This window comes from Bactrocera tryoni, chromosome 4 (genome assembly GCF_016617805.1).
Source record: "Bactrocera tryoni isolate S06 chromosome 4, CSIRO_BtryS06_freeze2, whole genome shotgun sequence".
NCBI classification, from domain to species: domain Eukaryota; kingdom Metazoa; phylum Arthropoda; class Insecta; order Diptera; family Tephritidae; genus Bactrocera; species Bactrocera tryoni.
The window spans coordinates 32,563,544-32,583,011 of NC_052502.1; the positions used below are offsets into that span (position 1 = coordinate 32,563,544).

General features: G+C 35.7%; 1 protein-coding gene across 2 annotated transcripts in view; it reads right to left on the reverse strand.

Moving 5' to 3' along the window:
- LOC120773705 (serine-rich adhesin for platelets) overlaps window positions 1-19,468 on the reverse strand; it is a 121,368-nt gene that overhangs the window by 44,931 nt on the left and 56,969 nt on the right. The window lies entirely within an intron of this gene.

A 19,468-nucleotide genomic window follows, 5' to 3' on the forward strand; every position in this document is an offset into this window, starting at 1 on the left:
CTCATTAAATTGGATGTTTCTGTGTTTTTTCTTTAAAAAAATTAGAGAACCTCGAAATGTATGACCCCTTTAACGAGCAATGGAATTGAATTTTGTTAGAAAATATGTGTTTTCATCGAAAGGCAAATAATTCTGCTGTCCACCTATTACAACTGTACTCCGGATAAATTTATTTAGCCTTTAGAACGGACCTGGAACAATTATTTACACCCAAGATAAAAGAAAAATTAAGTTTTCTGTATTAGAATGTAGAAAACAGCAGAATCCACTATTGAGGTTACAAGCAATATTATTCAAAGTGATTGTCTTGAGAACATAGAACGCTGTATTAGCATAATCTTTTTTAGAGCTATAAGCCATTTAGCTTAGGTTTGGTTTGAGATTTCACATTGACCTTTACAAACCTTTGTGAAGCCAGATAAAAACTCATTTAGTAGTACATATATTACCTCTCGACAAATCGTCTTTAACCTATCACAAATCTCCTTAGGTGCTTTGCTTTTTTCGGTATTTCATCTGGATTTCTAAAAGTGGTGTTTTTGCCTTGATTTTTCAAGGGGGGCGGGACATTCGAGTAGGAAACGTTTAGCTATAGATTTCTGGTAAAAATTTATGCCGATTGGACAGTGTTCAGTTATAACTCCTACAGCTTTGGAAGGTATTATGGGTGTAACTATTGGTATTTAAAGAAGAGAAAGCGCAAATCAAAAACCTGCCATAGCAGTGATGCTATTACTATATTTTTCAGTTTCAAAGGTTAGGAAATAATTCGAAGACTCACGTAAACAACGAATAATAATTAATGAAATAAGCATTTTAAAAGTCGATTATTTATTCAGGATCTCCAGAAAAAGGAGAAAATTCGATTAGTATTCAGGATCTTCAGAATCTTTGGAAATACTTTTAAGATGAAAGTATACTCTAACCGACTTATCAAGCTATCCTCGTGGAAGAAGCAATCGAAAATCAACTATGAGTCTACAAGTGTAGTATATATATATATATATTGTATATATATGTATTGCCATCTACTTATACATATGTATATGTGCATGTAAATGTAGAAATGAACACGCTTTACAACTTTAGTATCACCGCATCAATCATAGGCATTGCTAAATGACAAGACAGAAAAACGCACACAAACACAAACACCATATATTCACGCACAAGAAGTAGCAAAAGCAGCGCATCAAAGCTGGCGTAGACACTAGAATGGCAAACAAGGAATTGATACATGAAAAGCTGAAGAAGCTATGGATATAATAAAACCGCAGAAAATATTACTAAATTAATAAATAATGAATAAAATGTGGGAAATGAAAAATAATGTATGCAGAAATAAAAAAAAGCAGCAACAACAAATATGCGAGGGTGAAACTTTTGCGGGCAGTGCAAGTACTTGAAAACAGTGGCAACTACAAGTGGGCCTTTTCAAGCAAAAAAAACACACGCACAGAGAATTGAATTCAAAAAACAGCAACAACAACAGCAACGAAGATAAATTCGCTTGCGAAACATAAAAGCGCTTGTTTATAGCCGCAATGAAATATGAATAGAAAGCACAGCAACAACAACAACAACCGCAAAATGAATAAAAATAGTGATAATCACAATCAAAAAAGCAAGCAAAATATCTATTTAAGTGCCCAACTGCGGATAGACAGATGAATGTGTAAGTGCGAAGGCATAAATGGACGCAACGGTTTGGCAGCAGCGAGTCAAGCGCGAGGCAGAGGCATGCAAGGAAGGGCGTCGTAGAAGGATGACGACGGGCAACAGATACATGTATGTATTTATTTGTGTGTATGCAAAAATCAGAAAAAAAGAAACGTGGAAAAAAGCATGTGGCCAGACAGACAAGCTTAAGCATAGAATCGCATGCGGCTACTGTAAAATAACAACAATTTCTAAATATGCATTATATAATTACAAACATACATACAAACCACCAATAGCACAACAATAATGTTATTAACACATAATAAAAATACAAAAACAGCAAAAAACAATGTTTGCACAAGTAAATACCATCAGGGATAACCGCATAATTATGATACAACCGAGGAGTGTACAGAAACTGTGATCCACCCACAAAACCAGAACACATATAACCCATGCATTCGGTGGTATGTATGAGGAATGGTCCATAAATTTGCATATTAAATGGGTGAATTCCTGCGCTTAGTCACCGATAAGCGTGAACGTTTGAAAATTAAACATAGAACAGAGTTCACGTGACAGCGCGGATACTTTTGGCAACAAATAAGAAAACATAATGACATCACCAAATAATTATTTGATGACAGAAAGTAATATAACAATTGCACAGCACAAAGTAATAATAAAAAATATAGCTCGATTTCTTAAAGCAACATAGTAAACCAAATAAACATTTACCATCGAGAAGAAGAGGTGTCAGCGCTGCTGTAGTCGATCAACACCAAGCTGAATGCTCTCTGAGGGTAAGGCAACTTTGTAGGCTAAGGCTTCGTAGTGTTCTAATAAAGATATTGAGTTTTAAGGAAATCATGAGGGCTACTACGACTAACAAATAAAGATTCTACGCCAGAAAAATTTTGGACATTACATGGTGCGTTCCAAAGTAAACAGGACTTAAAAAAAAAACAGAACAAATGGTTTTTTCGGCAAGATCAATTTTTTTATTCAAAATAGTCTCCTTCTCCTTCAATACAGCTTTTTGCACGATCCAAAAGCATGTCGAACAAGTGTTTTAGCTTGGTGGCCGGTATAGCCCCCAGTATGCCGGTGCAAGACTTTTGAATGGCCTCTACGTCTGCATAACGCTTTCCATTCATGGACAAATGCATTTTTCCGAAAAGGAAAAAGACGCACGGTGCCATATCAAGTGAAAACGGGGAGTGGTTAATGGTTAAAATGTGATTTTTGGTCAAATAATCGGTCACAATGATGTCCTTCGAATGTTGGATTCTAAGCAAATTTGGTCGTCAGTCAATTTCGTAAGCCCAAATTTTGGGTCAAAATGCGATAAATCGATGTTTTGGAGATGTTCAGTTCCATTTCCATGAATTTCAATGATGATTTCGGCTGATTTTGATGAATTCACGCGCGGTTTCGATGGAATTTCCGGTGATCACGGATTTTGATTGGCCCACATGTTGATGGTCATTTGTGTCCTCACGACCACTTTGAAAATGTTGAAACCACTCGTGCACTCTGCTACGGAATAGGCAATCATCGCCATAAACTTGTCTCATCAATTGAAACGTTCGGTAAAATGTTTACCAATTTTAAAACAAAATTTAATTTCGGCTCTTTGTTCGAAGCTCATTTTCGCACCGATAACACAAACATACTGACACTTAAAACGCAATAACTTCACTTCCAATTGATGAAATGTCATGAAATTCTCACTGGACTGTCGATAGAGATAGCAGATTCAAACGCATCAGTCGACATATAGATGGCGCCACCAGGGCCGCTAGATTCAAAAAGTCCTGTTTACTTTGGAACACACCTTGTAAAACTGTGTGATAAACCCTGATATAATAAATTAAAACTGAGCTGAACGTTCTCGGAGTATATCTACACCTCTGTTTGTGATGTCATTAAGGCTGCCGCGGCAAACAAATATAATCACTTTAACAGAAAATGTTCGGTAAATCTCCGAATTCTATTAAATAGCATCAAAACTGAGCGATTTAGCAGGAATTTAATTATTTAGAAAAAATATCCATAAAAATAAATAAAATATTTTAGTTTAGTTTTAGTAGAAACTAGAGCTCCGTTTTTTGCCCCTAGCCTATAGGTCACATCGAAATACCACAAGATATACATAACATGGACAGAATCTACGGTTGATAGCTATTTGAAAGGTTTAACAAATCATAATGAAAAGTTGATACACTAAATATCGAAAACAGTCCAGGCAGTGATACCAATACCGGAAACAAATTTTTGCGTGCTATAATTAAATCTTCAAAGTTTTACTTAGAAAAAAATTAGTACTGCTTTTTCAAAAATTTCTTATATCTATTATGGAACAATCTATCTAGAACAAAAAACCTTTGATGAATTTCTTCTCTTAAAGTAAAATTTTCTAGGTCAAAATACATATATCAATGTATTTATGTAAAGTGAAAGAGCCTAACAGTCTTATTTATTCCATTCAAAAAGAATAGAACATGTCTATATTCTTTTCAGATCTAAGACTGACAAGCCAACTGTCAAAGCAAATACATGTGTTTGACGTTTACGATCGCTACACTTTGACAAATTACCAGCCACAGGCTTACACCGTTAGGTTAGGTTAAATGGCTGATACCTGAGCGTGATACCTGCACACTTAGGGCCGTTTTCTCAATGTATGGTTAACAGCCAATGTCAGTTAAGTTCTTCCAAGACTTCTTCTTTCGGTAGATAATCTTTTTTATAACCAGACTGTTAAGTATAACCCTTTGTGAAAAGCTTACAACATAACGTTTTTAAAAAAAACATTAAAATTTATTTCCAATAAGTAAGGAAGGGCTAAGTTCGGGTGTAACTGAACATTTCATACTTGCAACTCGAAAATTGTATATTAGAAATATGAGGGATAAGAAAAGTATTGACTCGTTTTAACCCAATTTTGACACAAGGGTATATTATTATCAAGGAAACATTGTCCCCGAATTTCAATGACATTTTCTTCTTCTTATTTAATGGCGTAGGCACCGCTTACGCGGTTATAGCCTTTTTAACAACAGCGCGCCAATCGTTTGTTCTTTCAACAATTTGGCGCCAATTCGAGATACCATGTGCAGCCAGGCCCTTCTCCACCTGATCTCTTCAACAGAGTGGAGGTCTTCAAGGACATATGTCACTGATATTTTCGGCACAAAGTCAGCCATACACACAGGGACCAACATATTCGGTATGTGTGAGCTTGAACAGTTATGGTCCGATTTCGATATTTTTAAGACTCCAGCTAACATAATCATTGGTTCTTGATTTATGTACTACTGGTAAGTGAAAGAATTAAATGGAGTTTAAACTTGTGCTACATGGAGAGTATCCGTGGTTTTAGTTCGATTGCGCCCATTTTCATAATACAACATAGGATCATCAGGGTAATGTTATGTACCGAATTTGTTTGAAATTGGTCGAGTAGATCATGAGAGATGTGATTTCACGCCCATCCAAAGCGATTTCGAACATTTTTATATGAAGACACTATTTGTGCGTAAATATTTTTCAGGCTCCTTGAAGTCCGGGAAAAGTGAAATTATTACTTTATCAGGATGAATTTTTATGATTGAATCATATAAAAAGTGGACCGGTAAATTAGGCATATAACTTGACTCTGCTATACCACATTTTAATGGGCTACGTCAAGTTACTGAGGTGATAAACTAGCTCCGAGAGACCATTTTGAAACCAATAGCGGTCCCTGTTGGTAAGCTAAGGCCGACCACACTGGAAAAATTGTGTCAAAATTGACCAACTAGCTTGTCTAAACAGCACACATCCAGAGTGGCTGTATGGTTGAGAGTCTACCCCAACACCATACATTTTCCCAGAATACTGGGAATTTCACTGAGTCTTACAATTTCATTTAGATATTTGACCAAACTTCCAACACTTGTGGTGTCGGACTTGCATTGCTCGAAAAAATCATACTAAAGGCACGACATAAGCACACAAAAAGAGCAGCTGAGCTATGTAAGCAAATCAAATATACAAAGTTATGACATGACCCCATACGATTTTTTCTGTGCACTGAGTGAAACTGTAACTGCATATACTTTTATACATTCAATTGGCGCAAAATAACTCGAGTTAACAACTTCGGCTTCGGTGATCGTTAATGTGGTGTTATGTCGAATTCATGCTCAAATTAAAGAAGTTCACCTTTATTTTTGTCTTTTCTTAACAGAAAAAAGTAATCTCATTAAATGAAAGTGGATTATGAGAAAAAATCACTAAGTGGATACGCTTTCTCTGTGCATTTTCAAAAGGTTTCGCAATATATAGAAGGAAGCAGCAGCGAAGAGTGGGCTGCACAAAACACAAATGAACATAAATACATACATATGTATATCTACATACACAGGGGCATACATACTGACACCATAAAAAGCGCTTTGCACGTAAAAATTGCAAAATTGATGAATTCATAAATCACGATTTGATGAAGCAACACTGCTGCCAAAATGCTAAAGTGTCGAAGGCAGTTTGTAAGCGAACCATAGCAAACGCCAGGCACAAGTCAACCCGACAGACGCCCAGACAGCGCGCATAGACCGCTTGCCTCTTTGGCCTATATACACACTTCGGCATAATAATCGCTTAGCGTGCAGTGGGACTAGAGGCGCCCACAGTGCGGGTAGGTGAAATGTGGAAATGGTGAGTGTAGTGCCATATGTGTGGTGTGTGCTTTGGCGCTTTGGTCACGCTGGTATTCCACCCGCGCTTAATTACAAAATTATGTGTGCGCGCGTGCGCACAATTGCGATGATAGCATCTAATGGATGTATGCATGAAAGTATGTATTCATGAATATTAATGTTTAAAGAAATGTAAAGAGGAACAATAAGCGGGGATCAAATGAAATTATGCATACCTTTATGAGTGTTTGAGCATTGGGGTAATTCTAAGAAATTTAAACTGAATGGCTTTTTAGGGATACAAATTTTTTACTCTATATCTCCGATTGTATCAGTACAGGGTTTGTATATTAGGGTAGTGCTAGAACACCCAAAGCGAGTATTTTATGGAATACAAGTTTTATTCGACTATTTCAGTATCTATTAAATAAAAATTGTTTAAATTTTAGCGAAATTATGTATACCGATGTGTGTTTGAGCATTAGGGTGGCCCTAAAAAATTCATAGCAAGTGGGTTTTCCGAAATAAAAAAATTGCATAGTATTTCCGATTTGATCAGTACTGAAGGTGTATGCACATACATATGTATATTAGGGTGGCCTAAAAAAAATTTAAATCGAATTGTTTTTTGGAATAAAAATTTCGTATAAATACATACATATGTTTATCAAATAAAAAGCATTTATTTTTTTTGCGAAATTATGAATATCCATATGTACATACATATGTAGTCATATTAGGGTAGTACCAAAATAAATCATGCAGGTTTTGCGGAAAAAAAATTTTGTACGTGAGATCTCCGAGGCCAGTACTGACTTTGTATATTAAGGTGGTCCAGAAAAACCCAAACTGAAGCGTGTTTTTCAATAAAAGATTTGAGCGAAACATCTTCTACTATTTTCGTACTGCCGATTTCGGATGTTAAACAAATTTTTTGCAAAATTATGTATGTATACTCATATGTGTTACACACATTAAGGCGGTCCCAAAAATACCAAACCGAGTGAGTTTATCGAAATAAAAATTTTGTACGTGAGATCTCCAATTATGTCGGTACGGATTTTGTATATTACGGTGGTTCTAAAAAATTCAAACAAGTGCTTTTTCGATATAAAAACCGAGTGCTGATTTTTTAGTAACTTTTTGGTAATTATATAATAGTTCCAATAATTAATTTTTTTATACATAAAATAAATAATCTTCAGATCTTACCCGACACGGTCGAATCATATCAAATGGCGGAAAAACTGTATATGACATGTTCGACTCTACTAGTATCGAAGCTTAAAAAACCTGATGTAACAGGTTTTTTATTATACTTTAGGACCACCTTTATGCACATGTGTGGGCATATGTACATCGCACTGCATTATAAAACTTATAGCGCAACAAATTGGCGAGGAACTTTACAGGGACCGTGCTAATAAACATTATTTTTGAAGTAAAAATTACCAGAAATATACCATTGAATATGTGTGTTTGCAAGTTTTTTTTTATATTTCGGCGGCAATAAAAACACAACAGTCAAAAACAGTAATTACAAAACAGCGATTTATGTCTATAAGCGTGTGTATGGATGCACGCGAAGTTTAATAATTGCGCATGCGCGCGCTTATTTGCCTTAAATAAACAGAAAATTAGATTACAAATTATATTTACCGTTATTTGCAAGGCATATGTGAATGAATGTGTATACAAAAGCATACATAACATATTTAATTATTTTTTTATATAATTTTTTTTATATTATTATAATTTTGGTTTCCATTATTAAAAATAACTGCTTAACCACTGAACTGAATTCCATATATGGTATATGCTATATTATTTTTTATACACAAATTTTATCAAAAAGTACCAGAACAATTGTTCTCGCCGCCAAACAACTTTTAGCATCAGTGCTGACGAACCGCTGACAGCTGAAGTCTGCGAACAATAAGACGCCCACGGTCCCACAACCGGACGATTTACACATTTCAATCACATTTAGACAACGATTTGCACTACTCAACTGCAAGAATGCAGCGTATAAGTACGCATTTATAAATAAATACACACATATACATACATACATACTCACTATATTGTGCACAAATAAATGCAAAACATGAAATGCGAAAAAAATCACAGATTTTTAAATCGAAATTGTAAAAGCCTGTAAAACTTTGTGTGAAAAACTCAAAACTTTCATGTGTTGACATGAATGCGTATGCGTGTGTGACTTTGCAGGTTTGTCACTCGTTCATTTGTAGTGTTGCTTTTGTGAAAAAGTTTATTTAAGTTATGACAATGCCGACGGATATATCAGCTACTTGTTTGAGCTTGAAGTGCGCTCAAAGGCTGGCATTGTAATAAGTGTAAGTGAGTATGCACTTATATGCATGCGTGTGTGTGTGCGTGTGTCGATTTTAGTTGGCGTGTGAAAGTGTTTCCTGCAATCAATTCTCAGGCGGCTGCTTACAATTACAAATGATATAAAATTAAACAGGAAAATTTAAGTGTGAATAAGTAAGTGGAGCTGATAAAGTGACACTTTATGTATGTGTGTAGAAATGTAAGTGGAAAACACGTGTAACTACGTCGTATTTTTATCATTGAAGGTTGCATTTATCAAAACTGTATCAAGGTCTGATTTAAAAGATTGATCAAAAACTTTTATTTTAAATGTAATTTTTAGAATGCTTTGTTATTAAAGTTTATTGGAAAAATAATTTTTATTTAGAGCGCCTAAATGTAGGCAAAATTTTTTTATTTGCCCAAATGAATGCTGAGTTACATATTAAAAAGTAATAATATAGGCAATGCTTACAATGTTAGCGAAAATTAATTATTTTGTGTCAAAACGCCTAAAAGTAGCCAGCATTTTATTTAAAACAATTATACTCGTCTAAACGAAGTTATTAATACATATTAATACTTCCAATACTGTCAATATTTCCATTGTCACACATACATACATAACTTTCTGTCAAATCGCCTAAATGTAGGCAACACTTTTATCAAAAAATTTTCTAATAGAAGCCTGAATTATATACTTGTTTACGAAAATTTTGCAATATTCACTATAACAATTATTGAAATATCTAATTTGCAAAAATAGTTAGTTCTTAACAATTGTTTTATTTTGAAAGGTTCTTCATGAAAAAGTTCAGAAGAGAAGAATATGGGAAAAATATTAATTCTGAATAGGGCAATGATAAGAGAGTGAACAAATTGAACAAAAGCAGTACTCCGAAGTCATTTAATATGAAAAGATCTTTTTGAAGTGGAGTCCTGTGTAAAAGTTCACGCAAGAGAGAAAAGATTTCTGAGCGCCATTCACTTGGGAATGGCCAGAAACGATTCTTTTACGTATGGCTCAAGCAGCTCACGACTTCCAGTCTTAGGCCAAGTATACTCTAGGTAGCCAAAAAGCGTACGTTTGAAGGCGAGCTGACGTAAGAAGGTGAAACATCGATCAAAACCCATATTTTTTCCCGCTCTTTTGACATTTCTCTTCTTAAGGTCTACCATTTCATCATGGAAAGATATACAATCCAACAATGAGTCGAAATTATTTAAATTTACTATCGAAATTCGGGGTCAGTGGCCTCAACTTAAAGATAATATAATTTATGGTCGTCATCCTGTCAGATCATTAATTGAGCGTCTAGTAGAAAAATTTTAATCTACAATCACAGTACAAAATTCCACGCCAGTGAGACAAAGAAGTGCCCGTAGTGTCGAGCATATTAATTGAGAAAGACCCAAATCAGTTTCTCTCTCGTCGTTCTCTAGCATTGGGCATCCTTGTGACGTCGTTGTGGCGAATTTTGCTAAAAGATCTTGACCTACATCCTTCCAAAATCAATTTGACACAAGAACTGAAGCCGTTTGACCATCAGAATCGTCGTATTTTCGTGAATTGGGCTGAGCAACAACTTGAAAATAATCCGGAAATCATCTTCAGCGATGAGGTTCATTTCTGACTGAATCGCTTCGTCTATAAGCAAAATATGCGTTATTGGCTAGACAGCAATCCCCACGTGCTCCATGAGTCACCATTGCATCCCTAAAAAGTTACGGCTTGGTTCGGTTTATGGGTCGACGGCGTCTTTGGATCGTACTTCATCCGTGATGATCAAGACCGGTACGTTACTATGAATGGGAATCGCTACCGCTCAATGATAATCGAATATTTTTGGCCCGAATTGGATATGGAGTTGGACTTGGACAACATGGGTGATTAGCGACGAAAATATCAAGCAAAAACGGTCATGGTCGAAGGCCGGTTAATCGTCTCAAACAGTGTCCAAGCCGGGATTGACGGCCAGGAAGGTTTTGCTGTGTGTTTGGTAGGATTGGAAGAGAATCATCCACTATGAGCTGCTCCCGTATGACCAGACGCTTAATTCTACCATCTACTGCGAACAGCTAGACCGCTTGAAGCAGGCGATTTACCAGAAGCTTCCAGAATTGGCCAACAGGAAGGGTGTAGTGTTCCACCAGGACAACGCCAGATCACACACTTCGTTGAAGATTCTTCAGAAGCTACGGGAGCTCGGATGGGAGGTTTTATCTATCCACCATATAGCCCAGACATAGCGGCAAGTGATTACCACTTGTTCCTGTCCATTGAACTCAATAGAGGCTTGTGAAAAGTGGCTGTCCGAGTTTTTCGCAAAAAAAGGAGGGGGATTTCTACGAGGAGGGTATTATGAAATTGCCGTCCAGATGGAAATCACTGTAACACTTTTTATATTATCAAATTTGTTAGCTTAGAAAATTATATAGTTTATTATTTATAAGATCAGTTCTTTAAATTTTAAGAATGCTTTCATATTAATGATGTAATCAGTACACATGTACATACGTAAATATGTATATATTTTTTGACATTCTTGTAGTTGCAACTTGAAGGTTACTGTACTGCAAGAAAATACATATGTATGTGTGTAAGTATGTTTTGGATAACTTGTTCAAGTTCACATAATGCAGTATAACTTTATTTCACACACGCACCCACAGCCATACATACAAATATATGTTTGTATGTGTCATGTATTATATGAAACGTATGCCGAGAAGATATCTTCCGCCTGCGATTGCACAGCGAAGATGAACTCAAACAAGGGCAAGGTCATTGCGAACGTCATGTGAGCAGTGAAACTTACATACAAATGTATGTACATATGTATGTATTTCTTAATAAAAGCAGCAAATATTGCAGTTATGTTAAAACGGAACGCCCATAATAAGCCGGGCTATAATTATATGAATACGCAAGTTTATTTAAGAAGAAAAAACAAAATAAAAAAGTAAAACAAAAATGTACTCTTGACGCTTATCACTCACATGCTTATCTCACGGGAAACAAATAAGCGCAGGCAATGCAATTAAAAGTAAAAAGTATACAAAAATAAAAAGAAACTTTGGCAGAACGTGTGTAATGCGGGAATATTTATAATAAGAAATATAATATATACAAACACTTTTTATTGCTAATAAATCAAATAAATTGCGAATTTCATTTCAAAACTGATGATGGACACATACATACATTGACACATACATATGTACATACGAATATATTTACTCATAAGCAATTTAAATCGACACACGATTGCACGACGAAATCGCAAAAATAGCGCAATTAACACATAAAAATAATGCAGGCTCAAATAAAAATGAGTAATATTAACAAAAACAAAAAAACAAACAAGCAAAATATTTTACTTCGACTGCACTGAAGCCATAATATCCTACACACGCGCATTTTTTATAGCACAAAAGGATACAAAGAGATCTTTATCTTCATTTTGAGCGGTTAGTTTGTATGACAGGTATATGCTATAGTAGTCCGATCTGAACAATTTCTTCATAGATTGTAGCGCAGCTTTGGATAGAAGTCCATGTTAAATTTCGTGAAGCTAACTTGTCACATAAAAAAGTTTTCCATACAACAACTTGATTTTGATCAGTCGATGCAGCTACATGCTATAGTGCACAGATCTGAACACTTTCTTCAAAGATAATATAATTGCTTTTAATAATAGTCCATGCGAAATCTCATGAAGATATTTCGTCAAATAAAAAAGTTCTACATACAAGAACCTGATTTTGATTGATTAGTTTGTGTGGCTGGTATATGCTATAGGTGTCCGATCCGAACAATTTGTTAGAATATAGTAGCATTGCCTGGGATAACAGTCTATTTCAGTTTTAGCGAAGGTATGTTGTCAAATAAAAAAGTTTTCTATATAAGGCCTTGTTTTCGATGGGTTGGTTTGTATGACAGCTACATGCTATAGCCGCCCGATATCGACGTTTCAGACAAATTTCTTCTCTTCTTAGAGAGAAAAGGACATGTGCAAAATTTCAGCTCGATATCTCAAAAAGTCCGGTGACTAATGCACATTTCCTTGTGAATTTACAAACTTCGCGCCCCAAACTTAACCACCCTGTTAAGGGTATAACAATACCACAGAAAAAAGATAATAATAACATATACAATAATGATAATTTTCGCTATGCTAAAGAATGACAAACGCGCAGACATGGCAAATTAAATAAGCTCGATGAAATCATCTCAGACCCTCAACAGCGCATTTTTTCATCTCATTTCGGCGACGGCGGCGTCATGTTGGAATGAGGAACACAACCATCAACTATTTTACTACAAGCGATGATTGCAGGCACCGATGCGGTAATTGTGGGTACGCTTCGTATTATTGTGGTTGTTGTATTTGCTTATAAAAATGATTGCGATGCTGCCGCTGTCGAGCTGTGACTGGTGAAGAGAGTGCGCTTAATAATGACGTTAATGATGGAACTAAACGTGGCGTTTACTGGGCATAAATTGACGCTGTTGCTATTTAATATTTTTTTCGTTTATTACAAAAGCTTGACTTTTGTTGTTGTCAGTTTTTATACATACATACATATATGTATGAGAGTAAGAAGAGGAAAATACCCTGCAGAAAATGATATTATAAATTAAATGCAGATATCAATAGAGATAGACTACTATATTGGGTTCAAAAGAGCATTATAAGGTATGAATTACCCATTTAACTTGTAATTTCTGCTGCATATTTAGATCTAATCGACTATAATAATATCTAAGTAGATTTAAGCATAAAGTACATATTAGTTATATGCTTGGCCCTCTTCTTCTATTTAGAATGCATACCGCTGGATATTATGCGACAAATGGAGAGACCTACAAGTTTTAAGCTAACCCCGAAAGGTTAATGGGTTTTTTGAGAAGCTTTTCCAAACCAAAAATATCACCTATTCAAATTGAGTCCATTTAAATGGCGCACGCAAACTGAGTCGATAAGAAAAGTTTTTGACTTTATGGTACAACCATCATCCAGTCATCCAACCATCTGTTAATGACAGTAACAACGAAAAAGTTAGAGAACCGCTGCTTGAATCAGAGAGATAATAGAGTATTTCGACATCTTTTTTGTAGGTGTGACATTGGACAGCCTGTGCTCTTCACTCCTCACACTACCGCGATTATTGCCCAAGTACAGAGTCGCAACAAAATCTTCAGGTTGCAAGCATTAGACAAAGAAACGTTTTGGCAACATACAAGACAATTGGTCGGCTGGTCCTTACCTACGCCGCACCAATATGCTCGCCTGGATGCAGTGAAACACGGACGAGAAAGCTTCAGACTTGTCAAAACACTGCACTACGGACTGTTACGGGATGCCTCTTGATATCTCCTATCGAACATCTGCGCATTGAGGCCCGCATGCTCCCAGGTAAGGAGCATAATGAACTCCTCTTCAAGCGTTTTCTGCTGGGGTGTTTTCGTAGAAATAAGCTAGGAAAATCAAGATCCTTAACTAGGTCGACGATATAAGACAATAAGCCGACTAGTCTTCAGACGCAATTAACCTCAAACATGCACTGACTGCCACTTACAATGGACCTAAACACCTTCACTGACTCCATCTCAGTGAATGGTGTACGTGGAGTCACACTGCCACCCATTGCATATGAAGAGCTCGAGTTGCCGAGTGACCCTTTCGCATATTCATTATGGATACTGAAGCAGGTTAAACTCATATTTATCTAGTATCAACCCCGACATATCAAATATATGTACAGAGGGCAACGAGTCTCCACATGACACTAACCACTTCTTTGCATGTCCAGCTAACCCTATACATCTGAAACTCCTCTTCCTAAGGTCCGATCCCGTCGAAACAGCACGTTTCCTTGGCCTGCCGTTGGATGACCTCTATAACAACTTATTTGAACCTTACATCCTAACGGGGAATAGATAACCTTTACAACAACAATAACAACATATTTTTTGAATTACCTCAATACATTTTGAGTATGAAAATCATGTCAATGGTAGACTCGTATCAAACGACCCAATCTTTAGAAAAACGGTGTCGAGTAAAGGTAGCAGAAGAGATGCTTAACATAGTAGCAGAGGACCTGGCATTAATCAAACGCATCATTACTGGTAACGAGAAGTGGACTTATAAAAATAATGTCGAAACAGTCCAACAATCCAGCGAACGGGGCTTCAAAAATGTGCCGAAAAAACCACGACAAAGTCGATCAAAAATTCAGATGATGCTCATCGCTTTTTATTTTTAATACTGTGGTGTGGTACATCATTAATTCATTCCACAGGGTCAAACGGTCAAAAAGGAATACTACTGGGCTGTTTTGAGGCATATACGTAAAGCAATTCGTCATAAACGACCGTATTTGTGGGCAGTGCAAAATTTAGGGATTTTTTACCACGATAATGCGCCGTGACGTGCTACCATGATCGGGAGCGACTTCCGGCCAAACACGAATCCACAGTCATCGTTCAGCTAACTGGAAAATCTACTTTGGGAAACGCGCCAAGAATGCATTGAAAGCAGTAAAAGCCATTTGCTGAAGGTCGTCCTAGCCGAGCGTCGTGACAAGTATATGAATTGGATTATTCGTTGGAATGCTTGTTTTGGCTCAAAAGGGGGCAGTCCGAGTGAAATTTGATTATATAGTATAGCACTCGAAAATGTTTTTTTTATTGCCTGGTCTTTTGAACGAAAATGAGAATGATTGCTTAGAAGTACAATAAAAGTACTTAATAAGAGTATAGATTCAAATAATCAATCAGATTCATAATCTATCCGATTTCTAGAAAATATCTTCCACTGAAGGTTTTTGTTTTTTGAATAATTAGCAGTTTAAAGTTCGATGTGCTCATGTTCATCCTTGTCAATATTTGCTAAATTCAAAATTAAAAATTCAAAAATAAAAATTAAAAGAAAAATGTTCAAAACTTTTAAAATTACGATTTCATTTGCTACAGGGTATTTTTTGCACTCATTTCTATAACAAATGCCACGATGCACGTCACAATAACGAGCTAGTATGATTTCCAGCAGCATACAAGAGTTACAGATAATTGAATTAAATGAAGAAGAATGCAGACAAGATAAATACATGCGCATGTGCTATGCGGCACGAAAATATACATACAAATATACGCATATGAATTTTGCAAAATAGTCGAAATTGAAACATACAAACATATTTGTATTTGAGCAACAACTGCAAAGAGGCCTGCCGATAAGCGTTGGTGGCGGAGTGGAAGAGAGGCTGTTATTGCAGTAACAGTTACTATTTCGCTAACTGTTTATGCAGTCTACAATAAAACACGAGCAGTCGGTCGGTCAATTAGTCACCTGCGCAAGCGAATTGGCGAATTTTTGTTGCTGTTTCTTTGTTTTTGCGCTGACGTCAGCACATAAAGTGCCTTGACTTAGCCGCTCAGCTTACTTGTTTATGAGATTATAATGATTGTGATATTATTATTAAATATATTGCGAATTTATCTAAATATGCATATGCATTATATTTACAATCTCTGTACATATGTATGTGTGTAGATAATTTAAGCTGTGTAGCGTGTGCTAAGTGGTAAATGGCAACTTAACTAAGCAGCTAAAATTTATGCTATGCCTTTTGGAGGCAAAACTAGATAATAATTTAATATTCGATATTAAGGAGCTAAACGTTGATTTTTCTCAATTTGTGCATATATATTTGGCTATTAATGGTTTTTAATATGTATCGGCAGACATGAGTAATATAGAAAATTTGTTCGTATTTATCAATTTTTAATTGTGTTTTCTTTTTTTAGTTTTTCTAAAATAAACCGATGGAAAATCTGGGTACACAAATTTAATTATCATTAATTTATCAAACAGACAAAAATTGTGAAAGAACAACTTTGTTTGGAAACCATCCAAGATTATTGCAAAATTTTTCCAAATTGATACTTATCCAGGATCTATAGGTCCTACAAAAGTAGCACAGACAAAACTGTCGCATTCATAGTGATGATAATCAACAAGCCATTATTTAGCTCTATGGGGAATCATTAGCCTATATTTTTCTTCAAAAATGAAGCCGGTTTTAAGGCTATAGAGCCATGATTAATAATTGTTTCGTGCCTTAAATCTAGAAAGTTGATGTGCGCGACTTTTAGTTCTAATAAGACGGCCATACAGCCAGCAAAACAATCAATTAATTGAAAGAAACTTTTGGTGCGCGCTTAATTACGCTTCGTGGGCCTGTGACGTGGCATCCAAGATCAATCAATCGATTTGAACCGCGGTTTTTTTTATGGATACATATGTGAAATCGCTTGTCTACGCAGATAAGCTCGAAAGATTGAGACCTTGATTGGCATACGGCCCCATTTGCTGTAAAAAGTGGTCGAGAATTGGACTGCTCGGCTGGTATTTATTCGAGTGCCGACAACCACTTGCACGAAATAATTTTTAAAACATAATGGCGAACTCTTATCTTTATAGTAAAGCTATATTAAGGGTAGTCGAAAAAGTATTTTCGTATTTCCAATGAATCTTCAACTTATTTTTTTTTTATTTATAATGAACTTTAAGGGGGGTAAGGTCAAATCATACGAAAAAAGCCATGTTTTTGTGATTTTTTCCTGACGACACAGTTAAAATTTATTTATCCAACCAATGGCACATTGAAGTATGACATTCGAAAAAGGTCTTATCAATTTTTTACAAAGAAATATTAAAAAATACGAAAAAAAATTGAATTGCGGTACCCCTCATAACTCGTTGCTGGATCATCCGAAATCAAAAAATGAAAGTTCATTCGTTAGATAATAGTTTTCCCCAGGTAACGCTGTAAGGTTTTTCTTTAAATTCCAATTTTTGAATTTTTTCGAAGACTTTGAAGTGAAAAACACAATTTTTTGGGAAAAAATCGGCTAAGTTGTTATTGTGAAATCAAATTTATGAGCACAAAAAACTCTCCATCGTTACCTCGTAAAATATGTACAGAAATAATGTTTAAAATTTCAAAAGGATCGGTGCAGTAGTTTTGAAGTTATGAGGGGCATCGACTTTGAAAACGTGAGTTGTGGGAAAAACGCTTTAAAGTTTCACAGACGCTCACAATCAAATCGGAGGGCGGAGACTTACAAGTTCATATCTCCGTCAATTTTGCTTTAATTGCTCTCAAATTTTCACAGAATAATCTTAAGATATTGTACATTAATATAAAATTTAAAAAATGCAAAAAAAAATACCTTACTCCCCCATTAATGAACCTAATATGTATCATTTTGGTCGACCACTTTTGCCATTTTTCCGCTAGAGACATTATTCCTTCAGTGTAAAACTTTTCTGGTTTTTCGGCGAAAAACTGCGAAAAGTAATTTTCACAGGCTTCTCTTGAATAAATAATAAATAAACTTAACTCCATTGAGGGAGTTCTGCATTGACCGAAACAAATGGTAGTCCGATGGTGCAAGGTCAGGGCTATAAGGTGGATGCATCAAAACTTCCCAGCCAAGCTCTCCCAGTTTTTGCCGAGTCATCAATTGAACTATTCTGGCCGTTTTTTTTTCGATTGCTTGCTTCAATCTCATCATGTTGTTAACATTTTACGTAGAATCAATCGTTCGACTAGGCTGAAGCAGCTCATAATGTATGATTCCTTTCCAATCCCACCAAACACTCAGCATAACCTTTTGAGGCGTCAATTCTGACTTTGCGACCATTGTACCACTGAAGATATACGACTGCAACGACATCTATTGACAAAATACGAAAAGACTTTTTCGACTAACCAATACATACACTTGAAATTTGAAGTTTCGAACTTTCAAAGTAATACTAGTATTACCTAGGCTACGTATTGTGTGTTCTTTACTACTGCAACATTCTTTTTTTTTATAAACAAAAGACGGATCGTTTTTTTGGTTAAAAATTTAATAAATTTGCCAGTTACTAGCCAGCCACGTATAGGTTAAAATTCCTTTTTTTTTATTTTGGTTATCATGAATTCCTACTGTAGCCCATCGAGGCCTTTTTGAAGAAGCTGCTTCTGAAGACTGGCCCAGTAGCCACCATTTTATATCTAAATGTTCTATTTAGTAATAGCGCTTAAGCAGAGACCGAACCAACCCAGCCAATAGAATCAAGGCGCACATAAAACGCAGTCGAAACTGATTCAGTGCTGAACAACCTGCACTGAAGACTGAAAATTAGGCAAGAAAGCGCATTTCTCAAATAAAAAAAAAAATGGCGCGTTGCTGAAGCAAGTGTATCAAACTAAAAGGCTAATGTTGAGAAATTAATCACCAATTTTCCAATATTTTCGTTTTATTTTGTAGGTTAAGTACTTTTCGAACCGCACTCGTATACACGGACTAGCGCCAATTAGCAAAAGAAATATAAATATTTATTATTTATTTAGTACGATTCTATAGGAATTATTCAAGAAAATGCTTCCATACTACCACTCTTGGATTATACATCAAAAATCTCATAACTAAAGAATTAGTTTAACACCCACTATATTTCTGGTTACTTCAAAGACACAGAAGGTACTTGATATATGTATGTAGAATTGTGTTCCAAGAATCGTAGAGACAGTCTACAAACACACATGGTGATATGCTCATGGTTATATATTCACTAATAGGTACCTTGAGTTTACGACACAGATTCACAACTACACTTTGACACACAATTAAAATAATTTCCTATTTCGGAGTAAAAATCAAGCAAACACAAATTATCAAATACACAAATAATCACATTCACAACTCATGAGTACAGAACCTC